At 40.8% G+C, this 15,269-nt stretch overlaps 1 long non-coding RNA gene and 2 other non-coding genes across 3 annotated transcripts in view; all 3 read right to left on the reverse strand.

Moving 5' to 3' along the window:
• Window positions 1-5,271: 5,271 nt before the first annotated feature.
• LOC123617047 (U5 spliceosomal RNA) lies at window positions 5,272-5,387 on the reverse strand. Its single transcript, XR_006725136.1, has one exon. It is a non-coding gene; the product is annotated as a U5 spliceosomal RNA (small nuclear RNA).
• Window positions 5,388-6,588: 1,201 nt separating this feature from the next.
• Window positions 6,589-15,269, reverse strand: part of LOC123616902 (uncharacterized) — a 64,334-nt gene continuing 55,653 nt past the window's right edge. Inside the window, exon 4 of the long non-coding RNA XR_006724959.2 lies at window positions 6,589-8,851. This is a non-coding gene — a long non-coding RNA (uncharacterized LOC123616902). The remainder of the gene's footprint in view (window positions 8,852-15,269) is intronic.
• Window positions 11,359-11,474, reverse strand: LOC123617048 (U5 spliceosomal RNA). Its single transcript, XR_006725137.2, has one exon. It is a non-coding gene; the product is annotated as a U5 spliceosomal RNA (small nuclear RNA).

Below are 15,269 nucleotides of genomic sequence, written 5' to 3' on the forward strand. Positions count from 1 at the left end.
CATCTCCCCGCCCAGTTTCATGCTCTTATCACTACCCTGCTGCCCCAACTGTTGTCTGCCCTGCAGTCAGCAATTACTGACCCAAGGTTCCCAGGCTGGGGCTGAGGCCACCTGACAGCTGGAGAAGGTGGTCGGGAGTCCGGAGCTGCTCCGACATGTCCCCGGCTGTGCCTTCTCCACCACCCCCTCCTCCCCGGGCTCTGGGAGGGGACTCTGGTCTCCTCATGCTGATCACAATTCAAGTGGGTGGGTCAATATGCTTTCGATTAATTACAAATAGAGAAATGACTAAATTCTTGATAAATGCAGTAGGCAAAACTTTTTCAATATGTGGGGTTCATGAGAAGAGCTAGTACTTTGGGTCTTTTGATGCAAGTCTCAGGAATTTTCATGGGATGAATGAATGGAGGCTGACAGGAGCCCTGCGAGAGACCCAGCTTGAGAGGGTTTTGGTCTCTTCATCAAAAGAAAGGGTCAGAAAATCCCCTGTGTCACTTCAGGAGGTGAATTACCCTTGAGGAGTTGGAGAGGCTTCTTCATGGTGGGGAAGGGGCTCCCCTAGACAACAACTCAATTGTTCTGGAAAAGTGGTGTACCTGGAATCCCTATGTGTTCTGGAGACCATTCCGGGGCTGCGCGTAGAAAGGCAGGATGGGGAAGGGGTTTTGAGGGTGGGCTCTGAAAGGAAAGGCAGCTGGCACTTGCAGGTGTGAGAACCCAGGGGGTTCTGGGCTCTGAGGGGTCCCCACCTCAAATGGTGCAGATTTGGGCCCTGAGGAAGCAGAGAGAGGAGCGGGGCTGCCCTCTCAGTTATGCGGCAGGCTGAGGCCAGAGGAGGGATCCCTTCACGCCCTGAAGACACCCAAAGCAAGGCCCCATCACTGAGCGGAGGTCCCCGTCTGCAGGACCAGGCCACCCAATATGGGTGCCCTCTTGCTCTCGGCACATCCCCTGCTCGCCAGTCCCTGCTTCACCTACACCCTACTCACCTGACTGACCTTAACCATAGAGCTTAATCAGTAAATGCCTGCAGATTGCCCCCAGCCCCAGCCAGTGACTGTTTTAATCTTTAGATCAGGACTTGTCTCCACCATGATAGCTTATCAAAGAGGCAGTGAGGGGCATGTTCCTCTGCAGGTTTCCCTGGTAACCGATGAGCCAAGCTGACGTCAGTTCCCTCTATAACTGGTAACCTCCTTCTCCCCCCGGGGATCGAAGACTGTGGCCACATCCTGCCTGCCGTCTGCCGCACACCGTGGGGTGTTGCTCCAGGACCTTGCTTCCCTCATCCATTAAACCACTGATGTCTCTGTTGCTGACTCTGGGCTCCTTCTTCAGCCTTGAGGCTGGGTAAGCACAGGGCTGGCAGGCCTGAGGGGTGCAGCCCAACTTCATCCTTAGCATCCTTGAGGTGCTGTTTGCCGGTGACATGGTGCAGCCAGAGCAGCACCCACAGTTCTGGCTGCTCAGCGATGCTTCAGTGTGGAAGCCACCATTGGCTCTTAAGCCTCCAGAGTTTGGAGTAAATGTGGGGCTGGGGCAGGGTGGGGGTAGGTGTGACCGTGAGTATGTCTCTGTGTGTTTCTGACCTGGGTTCTGGTTTTATTTGCCTCTGTCTTTCTCAAGCAGGTCATGCCTGTTACTGAAGACACGGGGAGGGTCGCCACAGGAAGCCCCTGAGCTACTGGTTAGTTTTGGAAGATTAGAACAATGTTTTATTTTGCGTAGCACTTTAAACATCTCCTTTTTGCATCCATCCTCTCATCTGCTTCCCATCACACCTTGTGAGGCAGGCAGACAGATATTTACCTCCATTTTCTCACAGAGAAGATTGCCATGGGAGACTGTCTTCCCCCGCACCCCCCCCCCCCATTTCCTGGGACCTACTGTTTTCTCAGTCCCGGCCAGGGGCTATAGGACGGGTAAGACAAAGGCTTTGGCTGGGGAGGGAAGCTTCTAGTCTGAGAGGAAAGCCAAGCCACAGGGATAAGAGTAACAGCTAGCAGACCATTTGAAACCAGGTGTGGTGACTTAAAATCACCACGGTAAGAGACTGGAAAGGGAGAGTCTGCATCTTTTCCTTTTCCAAAATAGTATTAAAATCAGCTTGTTGAGTGCCATGAAAATTCCTCTTGAAGCAATAGAAAAACTGGAGAGAAAGTAAACAGAAAAGTAGATTGGAGATAGAAGCAGAAATTAGTGAGGAAGGAAAAGATACGCTGGAGTGGAAGATAAAACTCCAAAGGTAGTTCTCTGAAAAAGAAAAATAATAAAATGGAGCACAAGATTTATAAGATCAGAAAAATAGAAGGGATAAATGATGTTGGGAATGAAAAAAGGGACATAGCAGTAGAGATACCAGAGACTTAAAACAGACTATGATGCCCAACTGTGTGCCAATAAATTTTAAAACTGCAGAAAATATATTATCTATGTACCCGTATTTCTCTTAGACTGACTCAAGAAAAAAAAAATAGAAAACCTGAATGTCTATAACTAATAAAGACATAAATCCCTAGCAAAGGGTCAGGCCTAGAGTGAAATTTTACCATTTGCAACAACATGGATAGACTTGGAGGGGGTTATGCTTAGTGAAATAAGTCAGTCAGAGAGAGACAAATACTGTGTGTTATCACTTATATGTGGAATCTAAAAAATAAAGCAAACAATTAATATAACAAAACAGAAACAGACTCACATACAAACTAGTGGTTACCAGTGGGGCGAGGGAAGCGGGGAGGGGCGATGTAGGAGCAGGGAATTAAGAGATTCAAGCTAGTATGTATAGAATAAATAAGCAACAAGGATACACTGGACAGCATGGGGAATATAGCCAACATTTTATTAATAACTTTAAATGCAGTATAATCTACAAAAATGTTGAGTCACTAAGTACACCTGAAACTAATATAATATTGTAAATCAACTATCTTAATTAAAGAAAATGATATGACCGAGTTCGGCTTTGCAGTGGACTGAATATTTGTGTTCCTCCCACGAGTTTCCTATATTGAAACCCTAATTCCGATGTGATGGTTTAAGAGATGGGGTCTCTGGGAGTAATTAAACTGTGAGGGTGAAGCCCTCATGGATCGGATTAGTGCCCTTGCGAGAGGAGGCCACGGTGCTGTAAGGACACAAGTCAGCTAGCTCTTTGAAACCTGGGAGGGAGGGCCCTTACCAGAACCAGAATCACGTTGGCACCCTGATCTCAGACTTAGAGCCTCCAGCACTGTGAGAAATAAATTTCTGTTGTTTTGAGTCACCCCGCTTATGCTATTTTGTCACAGCAGCCTGAGCTTATCCTAGGAAAGCAAGATTGGCTTAACATTTGTAAATCAATCAATGCCATTCACCACATTAACTATTTAAAAGAGAAAAGGTATATATAATCATCCTAATAGATGCAGTAAAAACTTAGTAAACTGAGAGTATAAGCAAACATCTGATAAAAAAACACCACGAGAAAAATACTCAATGGAGGAGCATTTAAAAGCAGTCCCTTTAGCAGGGGAGGGTATAGCTCAGTGGTAGAGCATGTGCTCAGTGCGCATGAGGTCCTGGGTTCAATCCCCAGTACCTCCATTAAAAAAAATTAATGAATAACACTAACTATCTCCCCCAACAAGAAGCAGTCTAAAGTCAGGCATAAGATAAAGAGGTTCTAGTTCGCATTGTATTTAATACCAACACTGTATTTGCTAACTGCTCAAAAAATAAAAGAAAAATGTATAAATGTCAGAAATGTAGAGGTGAAAAAATTGTGTAGACAGAAAGTTCAAAATAACCTATATACAAATTATTAGAGTTAATGAGAGAGTCAAGTAAGGTTGCCAGATATGAGATCCTATACAAGAGTCAACTGCATTTCTATGTAACAGGAGTGCACAGTTAGGAAATGAAATTTTAAAAATTAACAAAAGGTGCAAGATCTTTAGTAGAATATTTTAACATGTTATTGAATAATAAAGAAGACCTAAACATATGGAGAGACAAATCATGTCCATGAGTAAGATGAAATTCAATTCTAATTATATACAGATTAAATTCAGATCCAATAGGGATTTTCATGGAAATCAACAAGGCAAGTCTAAACATTTTCGGAAGAACAAAGGATACCACTTACTCCTGAAAAGAAAACCAATGAGAGGGACTAATCCTACAAGATTTCAAGTCTTATTACAAACCCAAAGTTATTAGAATGTGTGATATTAGCTCAGGGATAGATAAATTAGAGCCATGGAACAGAACAGAAAGCACAAAATGTTTATGGCATTGATTGTGGTGATGGTTTCACAAGTCTGTACTTAACTCCAAACTCATCAAGCTGCGCTCATTAAATACCAGTCAATAAATAGCGCTGGATGATTGTCAATCATTGGGGAGGGGGCGGCAGTTACATAATGATCCATACTTCACCCTGTTTACAAAAATTCAGTTCCGGATAAATCAAGGATTTAAATATGAAAGGCGTAACTTTAAAAAATAAAGAATTCCTTTAATAACGTGAGATAGTGAATTTATTAAATAAAACACACAAAAAGTACAAATCAGAATAGAGATCAATCTGACAACCTTGGAAGTAAGACCAGTTCACCAGGAGACCCTATAAAAATGGACAGGGAAGCCATAATCTGGGAGGTGAGTGCAACCATATAACTAACAGAATTACTAAAGTCTTCAGAGTCTGGCATGTGTAAAAAAATTATAATTACGTAGAAAAGGGCAACGGGGCAAAATACAAGTACAGGCATTTCATAGAAGAGAAACCATGAATGATAAAAAAAAAAAACTCAAAAAAAATGTTCAACCTCATTAGCAATCAGGAATATACAATAAAACTACTGTAAGATATCATTTTATGATTACTAGATGGGCAAAAACTAAAGTCTGAGCATACCCAGGGCCAATAAGGACGAGAAGCAATGGAAACATGCACACTAGGCCATTGGTGGAAATGGAAATAGATACATCCTTTTTAGGGGAAATTACACCCGGCTACCCTAGGTATCTGCAATTTTATTCCACACTTGCCTTACACAAGCTCAGAAGAAAAGAAAAACCTATATTCGTGAAAGAACAAGATTTGTAAACGCTCACCTGTAGGTGTACTACAACACTAAAATAATTGGTTAGCTTTATGTTAACAAGTTGAAACAAGATTACTTGAAACTTTCTTTTCTGGAAAAAAAAAAAAAGCAAAGCTTTAAGTTGTAAAAGTTGCACTATTAGATATGACATATTATGTCTTATTTTTGAACACTTCTAAGTAGCCTTACCGAAGCAAGGCCTCAAAAAATTAGCTTAAGACTCAGAGTTGTTCCTCTCCACGGAAATCTTTAGTAAAAGGCGAAAGATTTATACGATCTGAAGAGAAACCAGAGTATATCAGAAACCTTTGTAACACAAACCTCGGGTAACAGAAACTCCTAGAACACTGATAGTGGCTAGTTAACAACAACATCCGGTGCCTGAACAAAAATTTCTTGATTACTCTGTAAATAAAGGATCTAACTTGAGAAAACTTAAGTTAGAAGAAAAATTTTAATTTTGCCATTTTAAACTTGTACTGTGTGCAGTGCACTGTGGGTATGCAAATACAGAGAGTACGCGTCCTCAAGTAAAGAACTTGATATTCGTGCAGTGCCTCTGCGTCACCATTAAGGGGCGAAGCGGAGGATTGGCTGCCTGGGATCTAAACGCCGGACTGAGCAGCGACTAAGGTTTTTTGTTTTGTGCATTTGTACGTCTGAGTTTGATTTCTGTTAAAGACTGTGTTATTAAATTGAAAAAAAAAACCAAGCAAGTAAGTGATTGACACAAAATTGAAGACGTTGGTTCCTCTCTTCGGTGGAGTGAGGGCGTTCAGGGGGTTTTTAAAAGTTTGACAATTTCCTTTTTCTTAAGCTGCGTGGTGGGCGCGCGGCTGTTCTGTCTGTTTTGTACGGTGCACGGCCAGAATGTACACTCTAGGATATTCTGCCGTTGGAGAAAATTTTGTAGCAGTGTCCTGTTTAAAACTGGAGCTTGCGCGCTCGGTCTCAGGTTTCCTGCTTCACCTGATGCTACTTTTGGAGATGAAATCCTGTATTCCAGTTTCAGACTTCGGGTCTCATCCTATGTTTTTAAAATGAGCTGTGTAGTCTCTGAGACGCTCAGATACCGGCTCTGACCAGCCTACGCAGCCTCCTCCTTAAGGATTGTGGGAACAGAACCAAGAAAGGAAACTGCGGCTTTTTTTTTTTTTTTTTTTCTGGCGGCTTGTGTAAATATTCCACTTCCAACCTTGACACCGTCTCTGAACTGACACGTTTGTTTTTCATTTTGCTCGTTCTTTTGCGAACAAGTCGATCATGTTTGACATATACTTGAGTTAAACTTGCCTAATATATATTTAAAACAGCTTTTGGGGATATAATCCACTTACCATACAACTCACCTATTTAAAGTGTACAATTCAATCGTTTTTAGCGTAGTCATAGTTTTAGCAGTCATCACCACCACGGTCTAATTTTAGAATATTTTCATCACCCCTAGAGTAATCTCTGTACCCGATAGCATTTCTTACCCATCCCCCATCCCCCAGCCTCTGCCAAACTCTAACCTACTTTCTGTCTCTAAAGCGCCTATTCTGGACATTTCATATAAATGGAAGCAAACAACCTGTGGGTTTTTGTGTCCGGCTTCCTTCAATGAGCATAATGGTTGCAGGATTCATTCACACATACATTTGTTTTAATACTATTGAATTCTTGCTGTATTTCACCATGTAATCGGCAGTTAAGAGACCCACGGAGATGTGGCGTTCCTGCCCTATGATGATAGCTTGACCTCACAGGGCTTGGCCAGAGGCTAAGGCACTGAGGGGACGTGAAAGGAGCAACTCTCTGAACACCTTAAAGAGTGTTTCCGTGCTCCTAGGGTAGGGAACCTTTGGTCAGCTTCATTCTGGAAGGATCCTGGGCAGCTTTCACTGATTGGAGAACCACAAGGAAGGTTAACTTTGGCTTTTAGCCATTCCAGACTCCATAGAACATCATGGAGTTTCCAGGTCTTCTCAATCCAAAGCCTGGACTTACTTCTGATTGTAAATATGGGGTTTGAGGGGCCGGTATAATTTCATTGTTTACTGTGTCTGCTACTTCCACTTCTGGCAATAATTCATACTATTATGTAATATAAGACATACCTAAAAAATATAAGACATAAAAACCTTTATTGGAATTTTTTGATTGAAATTGTGATTTATTCTTGTCTTCTTCCTGACTAAAGGGAAAGTTTACTACACTTTATGGTGCACGTGGTGCTTGTTCCAGGGTTTTGGTTGGTATTTTTCATTGTTAGGCAGATGTTAAAGTTTATATATATCTATGTATCTGTATCTATATCTAATGAATGGATATTTGAGTTTATTAAATTTTTTTCTGCATTCATGGGATTATTATCGAATGGGTTTTTTGTTTTTGTTTTTTGGGTCTTTTTTGCTCTAGTCTCTTCCAGTGGAGGTCTACGTTAAGAGATTAATGTTAAATCAGTCTTACCCGTTCTTACGGATTGCTCTCTGGTTCCTATTTGTCGTGTGGCCGGATCCCAGAGGCCACAGCTAGGAGTGGCAGGTCTGAGCGTTCGAACACCTGACCCTTCCATATTCTGCAGTGGAGGGAGCTGCTCGAGGCTCTTGTTTCTTGCTCGTTTTTCCTGCAGCCTCTATGTTGGCCACAAGGCGGGGGGGGACTGCTTCCCTTTAGTGCTCAACTCCTGCTACAAGGCTCACATCTTTTAAGGTCAGGGATTCTAACGTCTTGCTCTCAGACCTCAGCGAAAGAATTTTGAAAATCTATTCCTTTTGCACATTTTAAAGATCATTACAGCTTTCGTAAGATAACTAGCGATACGATACGTTTAAATAGATGTAAAGGATGAATATTGTGCATTGTAAATATTGATAGTCTAAATTGTTACATCACTTTAAATTGTAACCAGCGGAAGATAAATACCCAAGGAATTTGATACCAACCATCATAATTTTTAAAAAGTTTTTACATAATTCCTTTTGCTTCTTGACCTTGTTTTTCCACTTCCATTTCCCCAAGAAGTTAATAGAATTGTATTTTTATACCTGAAAGTATTTTATTGATCATCCAATCGTATTTTTCTATGACAAAATAAGTACATCAATTGAATTTTAAAACTTTTTTCACATCTTTTGAACTTAAATTTTATGCACTAATGTTTTTCTTGTGGATTGACATTACAATTATTAGCACATGCTTGGTCAATACAACATAAATATATTGCAAATATTGATAATTATTAAACCTACAAGTGTCATTTTACTGGAACTGCATCTCTTGATTAGATGGATGCATATTACTTATTGCTAGAGAAGACAAGGTTTAGTTTCAATGCTTTTTATTCCCATTTTTATAGCTGTGACCTAAGAAACATTTTCCCATAAATCAATAGATGGAAAGGGTTTCAACAGCGTCACTCACTACTGCACTACTGTTACCAAAATGAACTTGGGTCCACTCATCCATGCGTAGTAAAGCCAGTCCACTGACACGTGGTTGTGGTGAAGAAAGAGTGCAGTGCTTATTGCAGGGCGCCAAACAAGGAGTCCAGGAGGCTAAGGCTCAAAAGACCTGAACTCCCCAAGGCTTTCAGGGAAAGGTTTTAAAAGACAGGGTGAGGGAGAGGGTTGCCGAGTATGTGATCAGCTCATGGACATTCTTCTGACTGGCTGGTGGTGAGGTATTGGGAGTCAACATCATGAACCTGGTTCCAACTTTCCTACTTGCTTGTGGGCAGCATGCAGTTAACTTCTTCCACGTGCTGGGGCTGTCAGTATCTGCAAAAGAGTTCAAAGACTATGGCTCAGAATATTATTTGCAGCTCTTGGGGAGGAACTAAAGGTCCTTGACTTTATTTAATGGCTAAACTATTCTTTTGTTTTGCTTGACTGTTTTCCTTTGTTCCTGCATTCTCTCACTTCTCTGATTAAGTTTATTCTTTGGAACTCAGGGAAGGCCTAGAAGGCTAAAGTTTTTCTACAAACAAGAGGCAGGCAGAGGACATGACGGTGTCTGTCCTGGGAAGGCCCCGTAGGGTCCTACTGGGTTATACAACCATATAATGAACTATTAGATGTTAGTGGTCTAAGTCCTCTTTAAATTCTGTTGTAAGAACAGATTTGGAATTCTTTAACTTTACAAAGGAATTTGTTGTCCAGACTCATCCTCTTCTTCACAATAGATGCAAATATTTAAAACTGACATTTTTGGGGAGCCCAGAAAGTTTTTATATCCTCCAATCTGGATTTCTTTAGGGTGCACCTGGGTAAGCTTTAGGATGGATGACAGGAAAACCTTTATTTTGCAAAGTAGAAAGACAGCCAGTAAAAGGGAGGCAGGAAAGGAGTCCTCTGTGGCTCTCCCGAAATCAAACATTCACCCTGGCCACTGCTCCTTATGCCCCGGGCTCAGCCCAGTCTCCCTGCGGAAGTGAGGTGGTTCGGTGATTCCTGCCTTGGGGTGTGGCTTCTTGCCTAAGGGAGCAGTGATGGGAATGACTGTGTTCTGTGCTGTCCAAAATGGCAGCCACAGCTCACATGCGACTGTTGAGGGCTTGAAATGTGGCTAGTGCCTCTGAGAACTGAATGTTTTATATTATTTAGTTTTAATTTATTAAATGTAAATAGCCAACAAGGCTAGAGACTACCGTATATTGGACAGTGCAGAGCTAGGGATGCAGCAGTGTCCTGGGCTTGGTTTTTCACTTGACCAAAGGACTGGATTGTTGGGTTTTTCTCTCACAGGGACGAGGAGACAGGAATCAAGGAATCTGCAGTTAGGTCAAAGCATCCCTAATCTATAGCCCCCACCTGCATGACCTCCCCCTGCTCCATACTCCAGTATGGAGGACCCCAAAGGCAAATCTTGAGACATTTGAAAGCAAAATCTTAAAGCAATTTGAAGAATTATTGGGGCTGAACGGCAACATGGATGGTGATCCCAGATCCACTCCTCTGACCTTGTGCCCTGCACCACTCTGAGCATCCATTTCTTCTGGGGTTATATGAATTGTTTTGTCCTGGCTGTCAGCCTTGGAGGGAAACAACCCAAGAAGGAGAAAGTGGGCAGGAGCTATCGTCCAAGGAGAGACAAGGCAGCTGAGCCTGCAGGTCAGGACAAAAGCAGTCCAAAGTGCTCTGGGTCTGTAAATGGTCAGGAGAGCACATTTTGTGGCTTCCTACATGGAGTGATTATGAGGGTGAAACTCGGTGGTGAAGGTGAATGTAGTGGTTAATTTTATATATCAACTTGACCAGCTAAAGGATGCCCAGATAGCTGATAAAACATTATTTCTGGGTGTGTCTGTGAGGGTGTTTCTGGACGAGATTAGCACTGAATGATTAGAGTGCCAATGCTGTGGGCATCATACAATCCATGGAGGGCCCAAACAGAACAAAAATGGTGCTGGAAGGCAAATTAACTCACTCCGCTGGAGCGGGGACATCCATCTTCTCCCGTCCTTGGACTGTGGCACTCCTGGTTGTGAGCCTTGGGCCTTGGACCCAGACTGACTTATACCACTGGCTCCCCAGGTTCTCAGGTCTTAAGGTTTGAATTGGACCCCACTGGTTTCTGGGCCTCTAATTTGAGGACAGCAGATCATGGGACCTCTTACGCCTCCATAACTGCAGGAGCCAATCCCTTATAGTAAATCTCTTTCTATACAGCCCATTGGTTCTGTTTCTCTGGAGAGCCCTAAGACAGTGGCCCTCCTGTTAAATTCTCTGAGGGAGGAAGGAGAGTAGCCTTTATGTGCAGAAAAGTTACAAACTTCTTACAAACTCTTCCCAAAATAAATAGGATCAAATGCTAAACAATCAGCAACTCCAACAAATTAGTGGCTCAAAAAAAGGGAGCATAAAATCCTCAATTTTAAGTAAGATTACTTTCCCTGAAGCAAAGCCTAAAATAAAGTGTATGGGGAAAATAATGTAAAACATCTCAATAATTACACTCTCACTTCTAGAAATTCTAACATTCTGGAAAAATCTGTTGGGTTAAATAGACCATAGCATTGAAATCAAAGTCAGCTGTTCTTATTAATGGCGTTTCTAAAACAAAAATTTTGTACCATATATTGCTACACTTATTCTCAAGCTCAAAAACAGAAAAAGAACCAACCGTTTAAAAAGCAGATGAAATCTCAACATAACAGTTCTTAACGTTGGGTAAAGTATACTAACAAAAAAGCTCAAAAATTAACAAAGCCAAACTGCTAACCACATATACAATACACCAGCAGTAACTACTTAAACTTTATATCTTTCTTTAACACAACATATGTAGCCTTGTCGAAACAAGGCCTCAAAAAATTGGTATAAAACTCAGAATTGTTCCTCTCCACGGAAATCTTTAGTAAAAGGCGAAAGATTTATGCGATCTGAAGAGAAACCAGAGTATACTTCGTCAGTTCCTTAGCTCCTTATTCTAGTAACTACAACTCCTACTGCACTGATGGTGGCTATTTAGCCCAAGAGTTACTGCCTGAAGAAATTTATTCAAGGAATTCTGAAAATAATATTATCATCCTTATAAAAGTCAAATAAGAAAGAGATTTTTTTTTTTTAAAAACTGGAAAACAATTATGCTACTTGCAGTGTATTGTGGGTATGCAAATGAGACCCGAATAATCGGCCTTTGGACTCCGGAAATACCTTGGTTAGTATTCAAACAGTGCCCTGGGGCCACCTTTCAGTGGCGAAGGAGCAGCTTGGCTGCCAGGGATCTAAACTCTGTCCTGGTCAATTAAAGACATTCTGATTTTACCTATTCGTATATTGGGACTTTGACTATGATTTCTTTTAAATAAAGGAATTTCTCTGATAGTTGGGGCCGGGGGCAGGCCATGAGGATACCAAAGTAATTGTTAATATAAAATCCAGGATATCTCTTAAATATTCTGTACTTTTTGTGGCTCCTGTAGATTTTTTAAATTACAATTTATAATTGAGTATTGCTGATATATAGTGATGGAGTTGAGTTTTATTTATTGCTCTTGGATTCAGCAGTCTTAAACTCCAGTTCTAACAGTTTATAGATTCTGCTGGATGTTGTAGGTACACAAGCATATTACCTGAAAATGACAACTTTGTTTTTTTCCTTATACGTCTTGTACTTTTCACTATTTCTTTCTCTTGTTTTACTTATCTGGCTGGGAACTCCGATAGAGACATTGAACTTGAGACCATAGTGGCTATCTTTTTCTTGTTCTAGCCATTGCTTTCTCTGGACCACTGGTAAGTGCAAAGTTTATTCTAGACGGGCAGGGCTTCGTGGTCAGGCATCTGTGCAGCTACATTGGGCCCTGTGCCCTTAAGGCCCTGGCTCTGCTGTTGCCTTCATGAAGTTCTTAATTTTTGAACAAAGATCCTGCGTGTTCATTTTGTACTGGGCTTCAAAAATTATCTCTTAGGTCACTGTTTTGATTAAGCCAGTTGCATTCTATTCCTAGTATACTGCATTTTTTTTCTTGCAGTATAGGTGGACATTGAGATAATCATGTTTTCCCTTTTAATATATTAATGTGGAAAATTAAACTCATCGGTTCTCTATCATAAATTATCTCTGCATTTATATCCTAAACTCAATTTAGCAATAATGTATTTTTAAAATTTTATTTTTAATTTTTTTGTAGGGGACAGGTAATTCGATTTATTTACTTATTTTTTTAATGGGGGTTCTGGGGATTGAACCCAGGACCTCGTGCATGCTAAGCATGCCCTCTACAACTGAGCTATACCTTATCCCCCCATTATGTATTTTTAAATAGACTTTCTTTTTTAGAAAAGTTTTAAACATACAGAAGAATTGTGAAGATAATGCAGAGAGTTCGTGTGTACCCCACACCCAGTTACCCCAGTCATTAGCGTGGTGTTATTAATATGGTATATTTGTTATAGTTAATGAATGAATAGATCATTGCTTATTCAGATTTCCTTAGTTTTTATCTACTGTCCTTTTTTCTGTTCAAGGATCCTACCCATGATAGTACACTATATTTAGTTATCCTGTCTCCTTAGGTTCCTCTGCGCTCTAAGTTTCTTAGAGTTTCCTGGTCTTGATAATTCTGACAGTTTTGAGGCATACTGATATTTTATAGAATTTCTCTCTATTGTGATTTGTGTGATGTTTTTCTCATGATCAGACTAGAGTAGTGTGTTTTTCAGAGGAAGGCCGTTTTCATCATCTCATTTCAAAGATACATACAATCAACATGATTTATCACTGTTGAAATGATGACATTAATCACCTCCAGAGAAGGCAGATAGGGTAGAGTTTGAACCAGTCACCAATGACCAATGATTTGATCAACCATTCCTAAGTAATGAAGCCTCCATAAGAAAAAACCCCAAAAGGATGGGGTTCAGAGAGCTTTGAGGTTGGTGAACACATGGGGATGGAGGGAGAATGATGTGTCCAGAAAGAGCATGGAAGCTCTGTGCCTTTTCCCACATACTTGCTCTAATCATCTCTTTCATCTGGCCGTTCCTGAGTTATGTCCTTTTATACTCTAGTAAGTAAAGTTTTTCTGAATTCTGTGAGCCACTCTAGCAAATTAATCAAATCCAAGGTGGGGGACATGGGAACCTCCATTTTATAACCAGTTGGTCAGAAGCATGCATGACAACTGGACTTGTGATTGCAACAAAAAATTATGAGACATGCAAAGAATCAGGAAAGTATTACCCATACACTGGGAAAAAAGCAGTCAATAAAAAATTTCCTGTGAAAGCAACCAGATGTTAGTTTTAATAGGCAAAGCCTTCAAAGTAGCCACTATAAATATGTTCAAGGAACTAAAGGAACCCATGATTAAAGAAGTAAAGGAAGGAATGAGGACAATGTCACATCACATTGAGAATATTTTATTGATAGAAATGAGATAGAAATTATTAAAAAAAGAAAAATCAAAATGCTGGAGTTAAAAAGTACAATAATTGAAGTGAAAAATTCACTAGAGGGCTCAGCAGTAAATGTAAACTGACAGAGGAGAGAGCCAGCAAACTTGAAGATAGCTTGATAGAGATTATGTGATCCAATGAACAAAGAGGAAAACAATGAGGAATTAACGGAGCGTCAGAGAAATATGGGACACCATTAAACACATCAACATATGTGTAACGAGAGTACCAGAAGGAGAGAAGAGAAAAAGTAACAGAAAAAAATATTTGAAGAAATAACATTGGAAAACTTCCCAAATTATAGAAAAACAATCATTTACACATACAGGAAGTCCAATGAATTCCAAATAGAATACATTCAAGGAGCGCCACAAATACATCATCCTTAAAATTACAAAAGACAAAGACAAAGAGGGAATCTTGGAAGCAGCAAGAGTATAACAACTCATCACTTACTCATAATAGCCCAAATGACCATTCACTGATGAATGAGGTGGCATACCCATGGCATACTATTCAGCCATAAAAAAGAATAAAGTGCTGATACATGCTGCAACATAGATGAACCTTGAAAGCATTATACTAAGTGAAAAGAACAAGTCACAAAACACCATATATTGTATGATTGCATTTGTATGAAATGTCCAGAATAGGCAAACCTAAAGACCGAAAGCAGTGTAATGGTTATTTAGGGCTAGGGTAGATGAGAGTATAGGGTGGTGATAGCCTAAGTATATAGGGTTTCTATTTGATGTGATGAAAATGTTTGAAGTTGACTGCAGTGATGATTGCATGTATATGTGAATATACTCAAAATTACTAAGTTTTACATTTCAAATGTGAATCGTATGGGCTGTGGATTATATCTCAATAAAGTTGCTTAAAAAAAAAACAACACAGTGACAAGATTCTAGATAACCCAGTTTGCTTTCAAATGTTCTCAGACTCTGAGAGTTGTACCCCTGGAACATGGGTTTTATCACTACGATTCTCATTTCATGTGTGAGAAAACATACTAAGTGAAGCAAATTTCGAGGCCAAGGAGCTGGCCTGATCCAAGAGCCCACAGTGAAGAAGAGGTGGAATGAGGGATGGTTCCCAGGTCATTTGCACCTGCTGCTGTGAGCTCTGCCTTTCTGGGCCTGAGCTTCGCAGCTGTGTTAGGGTTCCTGGGTCCCATGAGGCCCCCAGGACTTTGGGGGCATTAGGGGCCTTGTCTGAGGCCAAAAGGCTCTCAGACACTCTTTGATGCTTCTGGACCAGTCCAGGACTCACAGCAATGAGAGGATGATGG

This window comes from Camelus bactrianus, chromosome 6 (assembly GCF_048773025.1).
Source record: "Camelus bactrianus isolate YW-2024 breed Bactrian camel chromosome 6, ASM4877302v1, whole genome shotgun sequence".
NCBI lineage: Eukaryota > Metazoa > Chordata > Mammalia > Artiodactyla > Camelidae > Camelus > Camelus bactrianus.